The 16,615-nt window shown below is 35.4% G+C and overlaps 1 protein-coding gene and 1 long non-coding RNA gene across 10 annotated transcripts in view; one reads left to right on the top strand and one right to left on the bottom strand.

The window, feature by feature from the left end:
- Positions 1 to 16,615, top strand: part of LOC106619204 (RNA-binding protein 6) — a 425,212-nt gene that overhangs the window by 50,253 nt on the left and 358,344 nt on the right. The gene's annotated exons all lie outside the window — the stretch shown is intronic.
- LOC118680512 (uncharacterized) lies at positions 1,938 to 16,001 on the bottom strand. 2 transcript variants are annotated; one of them, XR_004976060.2, is made up of 5 exons: positions 14,650 to 16,001; positions 13,630 to 14,594; positions 13,423 to 13,566; positions 12,884 to 13,350; positions 1,938 to 2,458 (listed from the first exon to the last, which is right to left on the bottom strand). It is a non-coding gene; the product is annotated as an uncharacterized lncRNA (long non-coding RNA). The 2 variants fall into 2 exon arrangements; XR_004976061.2 differs by having other exon boundaries at positions 12,884 to 13,346.

The raw sequence follows: 16,615 nt of genomic DNA, 5'->3' as shown, positions 1-16,615 counted from the left end.
TACTCGTATGTCATATACAAATTACAAATAGTGTGAGCGGACACCAATATTAGCACCAAATATAATCAAGGGAGACGAGCAAACAAGTGGAAATACCTACAAACATTCGGTAGCAAACTCTGCAGTGACAAAATCCGAAAGCGATTGAAGCTCAATTTACTATGTACCAGTCTTCAATAAAATCCATCTCTGCCTCAACGCCAACGTCAATGCACAAATCCTAAACGCAATCCCAATTCCAAATCCCAATCAGGAAGAGTATTAATGGGAAATTATCGTCTGCACTTTATGGCATTCATCATCGCCTTTCTTCCCTCTTATTTCACCCTCGGTGTTTACATATTCACCGGGATGTTGTGGCGCTTGTACTCGTACAAATAATTCGTGGCGTTTTTCAATCATCACTGTCGTCGCCATAATTATTGCCTTTAGCCTGAAGACTTACTTTATTTAAATATTGAAATATCTACTTGTACACACGTAAGTAGGTGTGATATATACGTTTCTATACCCTGAACAGAGTAAAAGTATATTAAGATTGCCACGATGATATAAATTATCAGCATGACGAGCTGAGTCGATTTAGCCATTGCCGCCTCTCTGTATAAACGCAAAATAGTCCCTCATATTTGAGATATCGATCTGAAATTTTGCACTCGTCCTTTTTAACCGAGAAGCTACATATTTGCGAAACCGCCGATATCCAACCACCATAGCAATTAGCTGCCATACAAAGTAAATGATCGGATCAAGTGCTTGTGTGGAAAGCTTTTTCTTTTGACCATATATCTTCAGGAAATTTGTCATAGGTTATTGCCTGAGGCAATGATGTAGTCTTTGAAGAAACTATTCAGTTCAGATCATTATAGCATATAGCTGCCAAAAAAACTGACGGATAAATATCAAGTTACGGATTTTTTTTTGTATTTATGAAGGGTATTATAACTTCCGTGCTACCGAAGTTAACGTTTTTTCTTGTTATGTGTATACATATTTGGGTGCATTCATGGGTCTATCCAGGTACAGTTTAGTGTACATTAGGGTGGTTTTTATTTGGCAACCTGTAATATTGATGTGTCATGTTTAGAATAGCCATAAAGTTTTGGAGAATAATAATTTTATACATTTTCATATAATAAGATAATAAATAAAATAATAAGTAAATAAAAACATTGTAGAAGGGTTACCTTGTAAACTTCACTTTAGATATATTAAAAAAAATATTTGAATTTCGGTAGCTTTTGCTCGATTTTTTGTTAAATTTTTCACGTTTAGCAAACAACGTCAGACTAGAAATTAGAAATGTGATTTTGTTCGAATCAAACACACTTCATAAAGAAAAGAAAGTTTCTTGCAACCTTGCATTGCACAGTTCCTATGTTATTTCGGATCATCTTGGAAAATAGAAACACAAGTAATTGTATTAAGTTCTGTTATTTGCAAAACGAACTTGAAGATAAGAGCTTTCTCAAAACAGGCCAGGGTGGTAAAAATTTCATTTGGCTTTTGATTGTCGGCTTAATTTTTGTTAGAGAAAATGTTTCCATTTTTTGCCTAGAAGGGTTACCTTGTAAACTTCACTTTAGATATATCCAAAAAATATTTGAATTTCTGTAGCTTTGGGTAAGATCTGTAGCTTTGGGTAAGATCAAGAGCATTTGGCCCACCCTTAATTTAGCAGTCGTTCATGATCTCTCATTTACATTAAACACTTCGGATAAAACTCTGCATTGCATTCATGACAGAGTTGAAGTTGCATAGATAAAAATACATAAAAGTTTCGGGAGGGAGGGAGAGAGAGAGAGTGTGCAAAAATACTATAATACCGATGTAAGACACGGTAAGAGCAAAAGGTAAATCTTTCGCAATATCTTTTCTCTAAAAAAGTTCAACTTTTTTATCACTATTTTATTTTTCTAAGTGTATTTATTCATGAGGTTTCTTTTCAATTTTTCCAATGCAAACTATTTACATAGGTACAGCTTCCTGTTATTTCAACATCAGAAAAGTGCAATGTGCCTTTTATATGCAGATTTGTGGCACTGTTTGCTTAAGCTCGGGTGGTGCCAGTGTTTGGGTTACTTAGACAGCTCTTGGCCAAACAGTTACTTTACTGTTTGTATTGCTTCTTATATGTGCACTTATGGACGTGCGTATTAAATATTGTAATATAAAAGAGCCAACAAACATAATGTGACACAAAGTCAATTTTTCCGACTTGTGGCATTTCTTTTGATGCTATCGGACAAGGATTCTGCAAGAAAGCAGAAATATACAATAGCCGAGACTTATTTGGTAATATTAAATTTCGGGACCGGTTTTGAGCCCAAAATTTAATGGATCGCAGTAGTGCATTTCTGTAATTCAACTTGAACAATATTTCCAATTAAAATAGATGATTTGATATCATTGACAACAGAATGCCGTCCTCCATTCGTGTATTTCTATTGATGGGATTCTGCAAGTATTCGAAATGAAGAATTGTCGATTAATATTTTCGTATGTTTTTGAAGTAGAGATACATTTTGAAAAATTTGGCGTAAGTCGACAGAATTATTTGCCCAATTACGTCATTACTGATAATCAACACATAGGTTTTTCATTCTATAACATTTTTTAACACTTGGAATTTCTATATGCATACGTGTATGTTCAATTTCCCTGGCATTTATATGACTATGACCGAGCATATTTTAACTTTTTGCCTTCCCTGTTTATAACCCCTAAGCCCATAGCTAGAAATATAAAAACTATACTTCTCAACTACTCACCCTAGAGGCCGGAACCCCGTAGTCTTTTTGGAAAATCAAATTATTCTGCAGCGCTAATATACTCACTCATGCTTACGTATTTATATGGTTGTGGACAAAGTAATAGGGTCACTTTGGGATCCTTTGACGGGAACTATTGAGTACTTAAGGCAAATCATTAGTGGGTATCACATATTCATATATTAAGATGATGTGGAAAACGTCAACCAGAGGGTGCGAGTTCATTATATTAGGGATATGAGGTTTATACCAATGTTTACACTAAATCCTTGCATACGGTTGTAGGGTTTAAAATTAAATGGAAAGTCGGAAATCATTATATATGTATATGCTGTATTGGGGTCATAGGGGTATACTTTAGAACATATTTTTAAGAAATTTTTTCAATATGTAACTCACACACTGAACAAGATATTCCTCATAAGGTTTGTTAGAAAAACGGAAACCATTATATGTATTATATGGGAGTGGGGGTAATTCGTATATATGGTAAAAGGCCAAGCGGAAGTTTGAAAACTGTATATATCAAGCGCCAACGAATGTATTGCGATAAAACTTAGCACAAATTACCCAAACTATACCACATATATTGAGTTACGTTGTTCTAACAGAACGTAGGTATTTCCCTGGTTTTGACCCTTGATCGTTGCAAGAGTATAAAATATTCGGTTACACCTGAACTTAGCCTTTCCTTGCTTGTTTTCCGTTAGCAATATGTAGTAGTGCCAAAAATAGATAAAATCGGGTCAAAATCATCCCTTCTTTTATATACCTAATGTAAAATTTTGTAACTTCTATATGACTTTATTCCGCATATATCGGGCTGCATGTGCGGTATCGTTAGAAAACTTAAATGAACGTATAATAGTAGTTATACTATAGTCTTGTATTACGCCGAAAAAATGTGAATTTAATATTCGAAATACCCAATTCCCATATATTACATATGTGCATAAAAGGATTTTTGTTATTTTTACAAACCTTATGCCGAATATGTCGGTCAGGGAGTAAGTTAGTTACTTATAAAATTGCTCGAAAATATGTTCTCGAGTATACCTTAACATTGTCAACGGTTACTGTAACAAGATCAGCTGACTATAAACTGTTAAGGTTGGTCAAAATGTGTGATACTTTAAAATTAAAATTGTGTTAATGCTTTTGCGCTAAATATGTAAGGATTTGGTGTAAACCTTGGTATAAACCTCATATCCCTAATATTATAGGTATAATGGGTTCCAATCCTCTGGTTGACTTTTTCCACATAAACTCAATATATTAAATTTAGGTATATCTCATTTGAAATACAATTTTAGTTGATGCGAATAAAAATAAGTGAGCCTATGACCTATAACATAACTTAATAGCTGACCAAATTTTATTGCAATCCATTCAAGATTTCGTCGAATAATGACTGTTGAATTCTTTCGCAATATTTGTATACTCTTGCAACATGTTGCTACAGAGTATAATAATAGTTTTGTTCACCTAACGGTTGTTTGTATCACCCAAAACTTATCGAGCTAGATATAGGGTAATATATATATATATATATATAAATGAACAGGTCACTGTCTGCCCGTCTGTGCAAGCTTTAACTTTAGTAAAAAGTGAGATATCTTGCTGAAACTTGGTACTCATGTTCCCAGGCACCATGACAAGTTTGGTATTTTAGATGGACGTAATCGGACCACTGCCACTCGAACAAAACGCTATTAATCGAAAACTTATAAAACGGCTTAACTAAGCACTAAATTAGGAGATAAACCTGTAGTATGGTACAGAGAATTGCATTGGGGAGAGGCATCTATATATCCCAAATTTTCCCAGAATAAATATTTTTGACACTTTCTTCGAGTGTGAAAATGGATGAAATGGGATGCTAACCGCGCCCACTTCTCATATAAAGTTTTTGTTAAAAACTACTAAAGGTGCGATAAATGCGTCAGAGACATTAAATTTTATTAACAATCCTATCTCGCAATGAGAACATGAGCGAAATCGGACTACAACCACGCCTAACTCCTATTAAGCAAAATTTTAAATTCTATACGATTCTTTCATTGTTTCAAAAATTTGCTTTTGAGGTATCACCAGAAAGTTTTCAAAATCGGACAATAACTTTTCAATCCCCCAGTTACGGAATATGGGGACCACAGTGCCTGGTGCTAACTTTTTATTGGAAATAACATATACCTTATCGAAATTTTTCGAACTTTTGGTTTACTTCAAAGATATCTTAATAAAATTAAGATAATGTATTTTTCGTTTAATGGTGCAATTTTGTGCCTTAAATAAGTATATATATAATATCTGTTATTATTACTCTATATATGTTGGTGACGGTATGTGAGGTACTTTAATGAAATGAGTGAGCATTTTATTATGTTAATAGTAAGTTGTATTGCCAAAACTAGATAAAATCGGATCAATACTACCCCTATATCTCATATACCTAACATAAGATTTTCAAACTTGCGGTTAGCCTTATGCCTTAAACGTATATCCGTCTATATGTACGAATTACCCTCTATAATAATTTCCATCTTTCCACCTTAAAAAATGTGTGAGTCTTTAATAAAATAAAACGAACCAATTTTCTTAAAAATTGTGTGATAATATGAACGAAATTGGTCTAGACATTGGTCCAAACCTCATATTCCTAAAATAATGAATTGCGATCCTTTGGTTGACGTGTTCACATCAATTCATTTTATTAAATTTAGCTTTTTCAGTCGAGTTTGTATCCCATATATCTCATTTTAATATGATTTCAATACAATTTTAGCTGACGCGAAGTAAAATATAAATAAAATAGGTATAGTAAGAAAACTAAGAGAGTGAGAAAAGCAATGATGGGATTTGGAAAAAATAAGCTGTGTATGCAAAATATGTTCTAGTAAATATTAATTTTAAAACTTATTTAAACATACATAATTTCTTAGTTCAAAAATCCTTTTTTGGTGTTGAACCTATTTTTATATATCCAATGAAATTTTCGTGAGATTTTAATGGTCATAAATTATGTCCACAGTTTTTTTTCAGTTCAATATTGCTTTTGCATTCACAATGAAAACGTAGATAAAACTATTCCTATTGAATTAATTCATTTTAATAGCTGTTTATATTGATCTTTGCAAAATTTGAAAGCGTGACCTTATTTTTTTGTCCATAACTGTATATTTAAACACATACATATAAAGAAGGTATAAGTGATAAGAGGAGGGGAATCTGTTGATTTTGGACTATGTATATTCAACACTTTTGTTGTTGGTCGGTAACTTCGATGCGGAGTCCAGATTGACAAACATATGTATTATATTCTAATGCTATATCATCTATATTTGTTGTTGTCGGCAAGAACGCTGTTGCGCTTAAGGCAATTTTTGAGGATGTGATCTGATGTGCTGTGTTGATTTTTCGACGCCTCCGTTGCTTCGCGTAGCATGTGCGAAATGAGCATGAATATGTTCTCAGTATTATGCTCATATAATATGGAAGTTCGCATGCACTTGTGTTCAACAATTGTCAGCGCCACAACCGACGTCAGCTGCCTTCTGGCCGTTATCCGCATGCCACTTCACCCCCATCCCACCATTTCCTCCATCATAGCACCTTTGCATCATTTTGTTAAATTTCGTGTCGGTTGCAACGTTGTCTTTGGCATGGAAAGCACAATTAATTAACTTGTACGTCGTCGTCGTCGTTGTCGGTGGCGCTGCACTTGTGGGGCCTGTGGCACAACAAACTGACTTAGGAGCACTTGCCACACTTTCAACTCGCTACATTTGTGAGCACCATAGAGCTGCAAATATTTTCGTTACTCCCACAACATTTTTATTTTTTCTTGCTGTATATTTTTATTCACACAACCACTACTACACGTGGCTTTGTAGTTAGGTGAAAGTGTGAAATGGCAAGGGCCACGACTGTAAAGTAAATATTCATTTTATAGAGTTTAGATCGTCGACTGCAAGGGTTTGCTTTTGCCAGCTGTTCTGCTAGCGACTATAATTCACTTGGCGGCGGAGGGGAAAGTGCAGACCACAAGTGACATGCGGCACAGCAGTCATAGCAAGAACAACACTAATATTAGCAGGGAATCCACATGTGCTGCACAATCGAATATTCAACGGAGTAGTTTTGTTGACTGCAGTGCCTAAAGCGCGTCTAATGGAGTTGTGGGTTGATCTGGTTGTGACGTTTTATCTGGAATGCCGCAATTGTAGACGCTTTGCAGACATGTTGTTTTTTTTTAAATTTTTTATGAAGATAATGAAAAACTGTTATATAACTGTTAGCATATGTTACAAGAGGACTCATTGTAAAGAGCGAAAAACGAAATGATGATTCGCGAAATTGGTTTGATGAAATACTATTTAGACATGAAGTGTAAGGAATTACATCGAAAAATAATAACGGTTATAACTAATCACGTGCAGATTAGGGTACACATACAGGTTGGTTAGTCTCACTAAGAAATATCGCTACCAGCTCCACATTATTTTTTTCTCAAGTTGGTAAATCTGTCGTGAGAACACATGAAAAGTTACATGTCAAGTATGAAAAAATTTGAATATATGATTAGATTCTTCGTTCTGAAATGGTTAAAAGCAAAGGAAATTTATGAACAATTATTAGAAGTGAATTAAGGAGTCCTCTCCTTTAAAACGCATCATTGAATTTTGGGTTGGTGAATTTAAACGTGATCGTACTAGGCTTGAAGACGATCCACGTGAAGGGCGACCAAAAACTGCAGTCACACCAGAAATCATTGAGTAAGTTCATAATATTGTTGGTGAAGATCCAAGTTTGACTAAGCGTGAAATAGAGATATTTTTATATCCTTTTGTGCAATAAAATATACAACTGTACGGGCTTTGAGGCTATTTAGTTTCTATGCAGCCGAAGTTTTCGTTGGTTCTTATGATTTTTAGGTTGAATATATTATACTTATATACAATACTATGCACAGATTTCTCTAATATGAATTGTTTTTCTTGAAATCCCAATGTTGTAATTTAGAATTTATTTATATCAATTTGTATCATTTACTTTATGTTATTAAAAATAAGGGAAAACTATTAACCAGTTAACACTAATTTTCCTCTTTACCACTATTACTTATTGAATTTATTAAATAAAATTTTTAATACCCTTTGTATACAACGCCTTTCAAATACTCCGTTAGGAGTACACGATCCTCTGTGACATACGAGTACATATTCCCCGAGAGTATAACAAGAGAACACTGCACATTTGATTTGTATGAATTGAAAGCCTATGAAATGAAGTGAAAAACAAATCAAATATTTTTGTGAAGAGATTTCACGCGGTAACGGACTGAAGCAAGAACAGAGTCAATCATTTGAGGTTGCATATGATAATCAGAGCTGAAAAGTTTTGTCAGCAAGTAGCACAAAGTTTCTGTAATTTTTTTTATGAACAGTTAAGGTGCATCTCTCTCTAACACATGGGTATTCGGAATTTACTGGAACATTGCTGACAAACCAGTCACAGTTGAAATTTTTCTGCAATGACTCAAAATGTATCACAAATGAAAAATTCCTTCGAGTTAATAATATTATTTAGATTTGTACAATTTTTACACTTTTAGCACAAATATTCATAAGCTAAAATAGAATATTAAAAGGACTGTAACAAAAGATTAATTAACAGGTTCATTGTATGAAACAAAATTTCACCTAATTATGTGCTGGCGCCCATTAATAGTTCCCCTTGCTCGATTTAACAGACTTGTTGTAATTGGTAAACGCCAAAATTAATATAATATTAAATTAAAATAAGACAAAAAGTTCACTAGGGCTGAACCGAAGATACAATGCCCATTACAGGTACATTTCCTTTCAGTTTGTATGACAGCTATATGCTATAGTAGTCCGATCTGAACAAATTCTGCGAAGATTCTTCCGTTGGCGTTAAATAATAATACATTGCTAGATTTTTGTGAAGATATCTCGTCAAATAAAAAGTTCTCCATACAATGGCTTGATTTTGATCGATCAGTTTGTATGGCAGTTATATAATAAAGTGGTCCGATATCGGCGGTTCCGACAAATGAGCAGTTTCTATGGGAGAAAATAATGACATGACTAAATCGACTCACGTCATCACGCAGATCATTTATATGCATATGTATATACTTTATAGGGTCTCCGACATTTCTTTTTGGGTATTACAAACATCGTGGCAAACTTAATATACTTTGACAGTTATTAAAATAGTTTGAATAGAATAAGGAAAGTGAACCGATTTCACCCAGTATCGGTAAAAAACACAGTACGCTAATTTTAAAAGACTCATATAACTTAATTAATATACTTCTGGTAGTATGTACATATGTATATGGCGTATTCGGTTTATGAGACTTGATGGAAGATAAAGAACGATTACGATAAAAACAAAACTTAATTATAAGTAGTTTCAAATATCATCTTTTTTTACAGGTGGGTCTGTCCATAAGAATAAATTGGCCGGGAAAATGATGGAACTATATACATATGTATTACAACACTTATCCATATCCTCATTAATACACAAGAGTGTATCTACTGCGCTACATACTATTGTAGGGCTTAGACAAAATGTAATTTTAAGTGGCTACTCATATCTTGTATTGCTTCTTTAACTAGACGTGTAATTGGGCAGGTTAACAAACTCCAACAATACCTACTCTATAGTTATTCCGAATTGTCGTATATACCTTTTATCAGAAATGAAGCAATAATGCAACATTTCCGTCTAGTTTCTACGTACTAATTTCAACTCTGCCTCGAAACTCTTTTCTGTACTATAGAAATTCTTGACTCTTGGACGGCGTTCAAAAGTGACAAACTTCAGCAAGCGCAGTCCATAAAGTGGCGAATTGGCATTTCAAGCGACAAAAAAGTAGCTCTGGCAGATTGAGGCCCCTTGGAAAGAGTGAATCAGGTTTCCAACAGTTGAAAGGATGGCACGTAAGAGAGTGAGTTGGCCCCGGCTTATTGCCAAAAATATAGGCTTTTACCAAAATTGTGGTTAAATGAAATACTATAAAAAGTGTTTGCCTTTCTGTTATGCATCCTACGGTACTGCTTCGCATGGATACCCATTCTCTCGGTCGGCTTTTACGGCTGCTGGCAGCAGCAGCCCTGCCAAACGCTCAAAGGACAGCTCTATCTTGCGTTTGTGTATACTTATGTGTCCTTACATATGTATGTCTATAACGGAATACATAGATATTTTCTCGTTAGAGTCGTTCGATTCAAAGGACATGTTGCTCGTGTATATTACTCAACCAACGAGGACTTCCAACTATAAAAAGTTGTACCTCAACACTGCACTTGGTCCAACACACCACATTTTATGCATACGTGTTTGCCACATGTACATATATGCAGACATATTCCACTTAACTCATCAGCCGACCATGTGGCAACCGCCACACGTATTATTCCGCAATTGGCTCAGACTGCACCGCGCTGTTCATTTCAGTTTCACTAATAGACAATTTTTTGGCAGCGCAACATGCTGGGCGCTTCTTTCCTGCACCCTGCTCTACATTTCCGTCGTAAATGCAAGGCTTGAAGGGCTGGGCTTTAGGTTTGGTGGACATGCAAAAACGCCCGTCTGTCGACACTAACCGGGTGTACGGCGTCTAAGCGGGAAACATCTAAATTAAAGGAGACACATTAAAATTATGTAATATCCTGTTATTACGACAACGAAAAACGCCATACAAGAACCAGTCTATGAAATAACCGAAAACAACAGCAAATATAAACTCGGTGGACTTGTTAACGAAAAGAGTAAAATTGAAAAGCTGCAGCGCGATTATGTTCATGGATTCATGGCGTTTAAAATCACTAAAGGTTTTAGTAAACAGGCAGAGATGGCATGGGCGCTGATGTTTGTCAGGTGAATGCACTTGATTGAAGTGGAAATAATAATCTGAATGAAATTGAGGGCGAAGCTCAAACTCTAATGAATCCTTAAAATCAACTGAAGCTTGTGTAGTAACGAGTCAATAACATAATAATAGGTTTCCAATGCATATGAGCTTACATCGGATAAGTATTCAGACCATAAGCCTAGACTTGTGCTTGTTTTTCGATCTGCTCTTATCAAGCCAAAATATTGTGAAATAAGTATTTCTTCCATTAAATCTAAAGACAACCTTTTAAGGGAAGATATATGTCATTCAATGAACGAAGATTTATGCTGATTTCAGAGACAAGATGCGAATGAAATGAATTGCTGGCGCCACTGTTGTAAATTCAGTATCGACGTATAAACTTCTGGCTTACGACTGAGCCACTACTTGGATAATTAGCTTCTTGCAAATAAGGAACAACGTACCTACATCTAGAACACAATGAAAAATCATCATTCAAAAGATCGTATAGATCTTTATGAGATTGCTATTATTGCATAGAGTTCCAAGTCATATAAAGCTCTTAAGATAATTTTAGCTTAGCACGTTATAAGGTGAGGCATGGATATTTAATTCAAATACTCTGGCCATGTCGTTGATTAAGCTGATATTTTATATAATCCACAGTACAATAAATAAATGTTTGTTTGGGGTGCATTACAAAAGTTACGACTTAGTCATGAAGCTCTAAATTCCTAAGTGCGGTGGCACGCGTACAAAAGACCTGGATGCCAAATGCACCTACATATGTAAACTCTGAAGAAAAAACTCTGAAACATTAGAGAAAACTGTGGAATAGCTAAGTGGGAAGGAAAGTGAAAATAGAGAGCGAGTACATGCGGCTAACCAATATCGCTTGAAAACGTGCTAAATTCCTTCTACAACAACAACAACAAAAAAGGCGAAGAGCACATGTTGAAGTTAAAAAGCGAACAGATAAAGATAATAGAGAAAATGTGGCCGAAAGAAAGTCAAAAGCACGCTGTAACTGTTGAATGGTGCTGTCTAACCATTTAAAAAACAACATTTAAAAAACAACATTAATCCAAATGCAAATATACTGTTCTTCACTCTAGCGAGAATGATTTTATACAACTACAATAAATATTTAAATATGTATATGTACAAGTTCATAATTATACATATTTCGTACAATCTGAAAGTTACAAGGCGCATCCCTGTTTTGAAAGGCAAGAGATTTAGATCTTAAGCTGGGCGCCTATTTACAGGAGTTGACAAACTTTATATTAAACAAGTAAAGAAGAGCCAAGTTGGGATGTAACCGCACTTTTGTCGCAATTTTAGAGACATAGGCCTGGCGAATATTTTCAGCTGTTGGTAGAATTTTATGTTATAAAATGTTGCGAAAGATTTCAACATTTATTATACCGCAAAACCGTCATTGGCTTACAATCATATTTGGTATCTTACTGATTTATATTATAGGTCATAGACTTACTAATATTTTGCTTCGTGTCCCAGATATTTAAATTAAAATCATCCTCAAAAGAGATATAGCTGACATAAACTCAACCAACGTTGCTCAATTTAATATAGTGGGCATGTTAGGAAAACATTAACCAGAGAATTATATTTGGAATAAACTTGGACTGCAACAATAAAATTCATTATATGTATATGTAAAATATAGGAGCTGGGATAATTCGTGATCGGATTTCACACATTTTCTGCATTCATTCATAGACTATTCAATATTATTCGTTAATTTGATTTTGTTAAGATTTTTTACAATTTGATCAATATATATGGCACAAATCTACCCGAAGTTTGAAATTATTATGTTAGGTATATGGGAGATAGGGGAGAAGGCTGATTTTATGCATTTTTGGCACCAAGACATTCTATTACCAGAAAAAGATGCTCCCTGAGTTTCATTAAGATACCTCACAAAGTATGTATGGTATAGCGTCAAGCGGATGTTTGATGTCCACTATTTTAAGGGAAAGGTTCTCTCAGTACTATAGGCACTGAGGTCCACTTATTGGTATCTGAGAACTTGAAATGTTGTTATCCGATTTCAACTATTTTTGGACTGAGATAGTTAGTTTAGGTTTACTACTTGTGCCAAGTTTTGTTCCAATAACTTAGTCGGATATGTAACTTTATTGATATGTACTTGCGTCCACACAGTCCGTAATATAAGAAAGAAAATATTACTCACCAAAGTGGTAGATTTTGGTCGAGGAGTTCCTGAGCTGCATGCCCTAATTGAATGCCCACTTTTAATAAGTTTTATATTACAGATGCCCATTCACAACTTTTGTTTTGTAGTTAAATTTACGGCTTAGTTAAAGTAGCTTTTAAAGCTTCTGTTCACTGCATTATACAAGTATAGGCGTGACAATGGTCTAATTCCAACCATCTGCAACAGCAAGCTCCAATGTTTAATTTTCTACCGCAATTTTTGTGATTCTTCTATTATAACACTGGTATACAGAGATAGGAAGCTCAAAGCGACTTGTCATTTTATTATCGTCTTTGGGATTAGTCTTTTAATCTAACCTAGCAGATTAGGTAGATATAAAACAGCGAGTGATACTGAACTCTGTTATAATAAATAATTAGTATAACGGTAATTTCGAAGAAGTAGATTTCGTAGCCTAGCTTTCCGCTTAATAGATTACCTAGCTTGGGGGAAATTTAGGTATGAATTAGGTAAATAATTACCAAGGTAGGGTTTTTGGGAAACAAAATACTTACTTATGTATGTATGTATGTGTCATTGCATAAGTCGTCAGAATGCGTAAGATTATTAAACTTCGTGAGTGAAATCGACTCGACGTATATTGCATGATTTGTTTGTTTTTGGGTGGCTTCTATCTACGATTATAGGATTGTGGTACACTAAAATACATATGTTTTTTATTACCGTATTTATAATATTGTTTGTATTTGAAAATTTCTTACAAATTATTGTATCCAACGTCTGCCAAAAAGACATTAAAGTGTCAACGTACGAAAAGTTAGCTGCAACTTTCGCTTTACCCTTCGATACGAACAATAAGGGTGTACGAGTATATTCATATTGCTAGCGAAGAACGAGAAAAGACCTTGTCGTAGAGGGGAAACGGTGAAGTTAGGTGGTTGCGCAAACTGCTTCCTTTTGTAACGGTGCAAAATATATTACCAACTTCCGGTACTGTGCGGCACGTTCAGGGCTCTGCAAGGCGCGAAAGAAAATACCAGGACATCGCAACATATTCCGACTCACTCTCAATCCCGAGCACAGCAAGTCTTGGGCTCATCGCCAGGCTACCATCACCGTAGGATAAAGCAAGAAGAATTATGTTTTCATTTTGGCGTAGGTGTTTGCGAGTCGGCCTGATATGTAAATGTAGTAGGAAGGCACTGCCGTCTAGCTAGCGGATGCGGATGTCAGTTAGGGTGGTAACGACGCTGTTGTGAATTGATTGAGTTATTGCGAAATTTGAGTCTACATTCTTCCGATTTGCCATCTGTGAGTGATTTTTTGTAAAATATGTGCAGATATGCACATATTATAGACTTGTGCACATATCTGTGAATGTTGCATCAGTGCAAACTCCTCTCGGCTGCTCATAATTTTGTCACAGGTGTGCTAAGCCTACTGTGTTCATGTTCTTTGCCGTATTTAGTTTGTTTTTACACTCACAGACATATCACTTCTTGCAAAGCCAGGCCACTTGCTATGTGTCTTGCAAGATTCCCTACTTTCCCTTAACGAATCAAGTGAGATTATTCAATTTGGCGCCACCGTAACACACAGCGATGGATGAATATTTGTTGGGTGGTTTCTAGTTTCGATCTGATCGCTCGTTGTGTGAGATAAAACCTTTCTGACTTAAAAAAACTCTTAAAACATTCCGTCGGGAAGATTTCCCAAAGTTTACGAACTGAAAAAGAAGCTTAAACAAGTTTGTATGTACATGGAATTCAATGGGAAAATACCTTCTGGACGCGCATTTCAGCGAGCCTTTAAATTAGGTCAGACAAGCTACTTAAACACACACATGCAAATGTGTACATACATATGTACATCGCAGGATCTTTTGGCATTCGTTTGGTTTAGCAGAAATACAAACACCTCACCAGACAGGCTGTTGGGGTGCGGGCAGCGCATAGCGAAGTGTGGCAGGTCGTGCTTGCAATATGCCGGAATGGTATTAAATACTTGCTTTACGTCTGTTGTTGTTACTGTTGTACGTAGCAGACAAGGGCTCCTTTCATATAGCTGAGAGAGTTTCATAATGTGGCTGGTGGCACGTTTGCGTTTGTCTGCGCTCTTGTGAGAATTGTTGCAACAGACGGTGACTGACATTCGAACGACTCAATTGTTTTGCTGTTTGCTGGTTTTGAGTGTGCTTGTGAGGGTGTTTGTGAGTGTGTATAAGGGCACCATATTGAAAGTAAGTTGGCGATAATGTTGTTGCTTTTTTTTATTCTTCTACCGTTGCTTGTTGTTGCGTTTGTTCTACGTTTCGACTAAAAATGGTCAAGCGATTGGTTTTCCCGACATGCCACTTTTTAATAGCCGACATATAAACATCCTTGTATTCTTCGCAAACAATTTAGTGAGGTTTTGAGTGGATACCGATTTCATATGTAGTACTCGTATATATGTATGTAAATGCATTTGTGAAACAATGGTGACGCGAAGAAATGCCCGAAATCGGTGTAAACATTGCCATAGAAAGAAATATTGCAATAAAACAATCCAGCAACGACCACAAAGTCGCAGTTCATGTTGCAACAACAATCAAAACATTCCAGACCGTAACTGTGATTTGTTTACCCATTAAAATTGCATGACCCGTTGATTGCGGTACGTCTGTCACCTCCGACGCCGCGGCGCTCGGCAGTGTTGCAAGTTGTTTGCTTGCTGAACGCATCCTTGGCTTGCCCTTACATAGTAACGCCGCACTTCGGGCTTCGGTGACAAGCCTTCGTATATTGTCGTTACTCAGTTCGTGTGCTCTACATTTTCGGCTTCAAGCTCAGCGAGTCCCGAATGACTGGCACTGGGTTGAGTGTGTAGCAATTCGGCTGTGGGTGTAAGTCTCTGGCGAGCATACAACCTATTGTTTTATTTCTGCACACTTCCGTGTTTTTGGTGTGCGAATTTGTTTGTTGTCTATTTGTTTATGCAGTCACAGCTTTACTGCTCTACTTACATACATACATATGTATGTTATATATTATTTGATTTAAACATTGCGGATTTCGCTTCAGTACTTCGGTTGGGTTATGGATTTCGTTTTCATTAATGCATATTTAGGTATATGCCGCGTATAGACCGAAAGGAGTGAATCCAAAAAAAAACCAAAAAAAAAAGATACAAATATAAATACTACATACATATATACATATATAATATTTGAAATCAATAAATGAAGTTTTGTTTGATACTCGAAAAACAGTATATTCATTGTTAAGGTCGTGTCAGCTCAATTTCATTAGCAAAGTAATCTATGTTCAAAGCAGTATGCTAACATAATTTCAATATGAAGTTTGAAATTATTGATATACATACGTGCAACAATTATTTGGGATCTCAAAAATCATTATCTTTACTACGGTGGCTGGAAAGGTCGTCACTGATTTCATAAATATTTCTTCTAAAAACATAGTTTTATTTAAGCCCCTCAAGGTATGCTCACAAAACTTCAGTTAATAGAGAATAAATGTGGGTTAACAAACGGTACATACTTGTAGAAGACATCAGTTCAAGTCGCCTTTTTAATTTATATATCACTTGTGTATTTATGTAAATACGACCCGATTATTTTGTGGTGGCTACGACAATATGTAGACATTAAATTTTTCAAACAATTTTGAAGTGTATTTTGCCGTTCATAGTTGCATAATTTAGAATAATTAAAAATACGTAAATAAAAATCGAATATATTTGTACCTT

The sequence above is a fragment of the Bactrocera oleae genome, chromosome 6 (genome assembly GCF_042242935.1).
Source record: "Bactrocera oleae isolate idBacOlea1 chromosome 6, idBacOlea1, whole genome shotgun sequence".
NCBI classification, from domain to species: Eukaryota; Metazoa; Arthropoda; class Insecta; order Diptera; family Tephritidae; genus Bactrocera; species Bactrocera oleae.
Note: the sequence above shows the minus strand (reverse complement) of the source record. Positions and strands in the feature narration are given on the sequence as shown.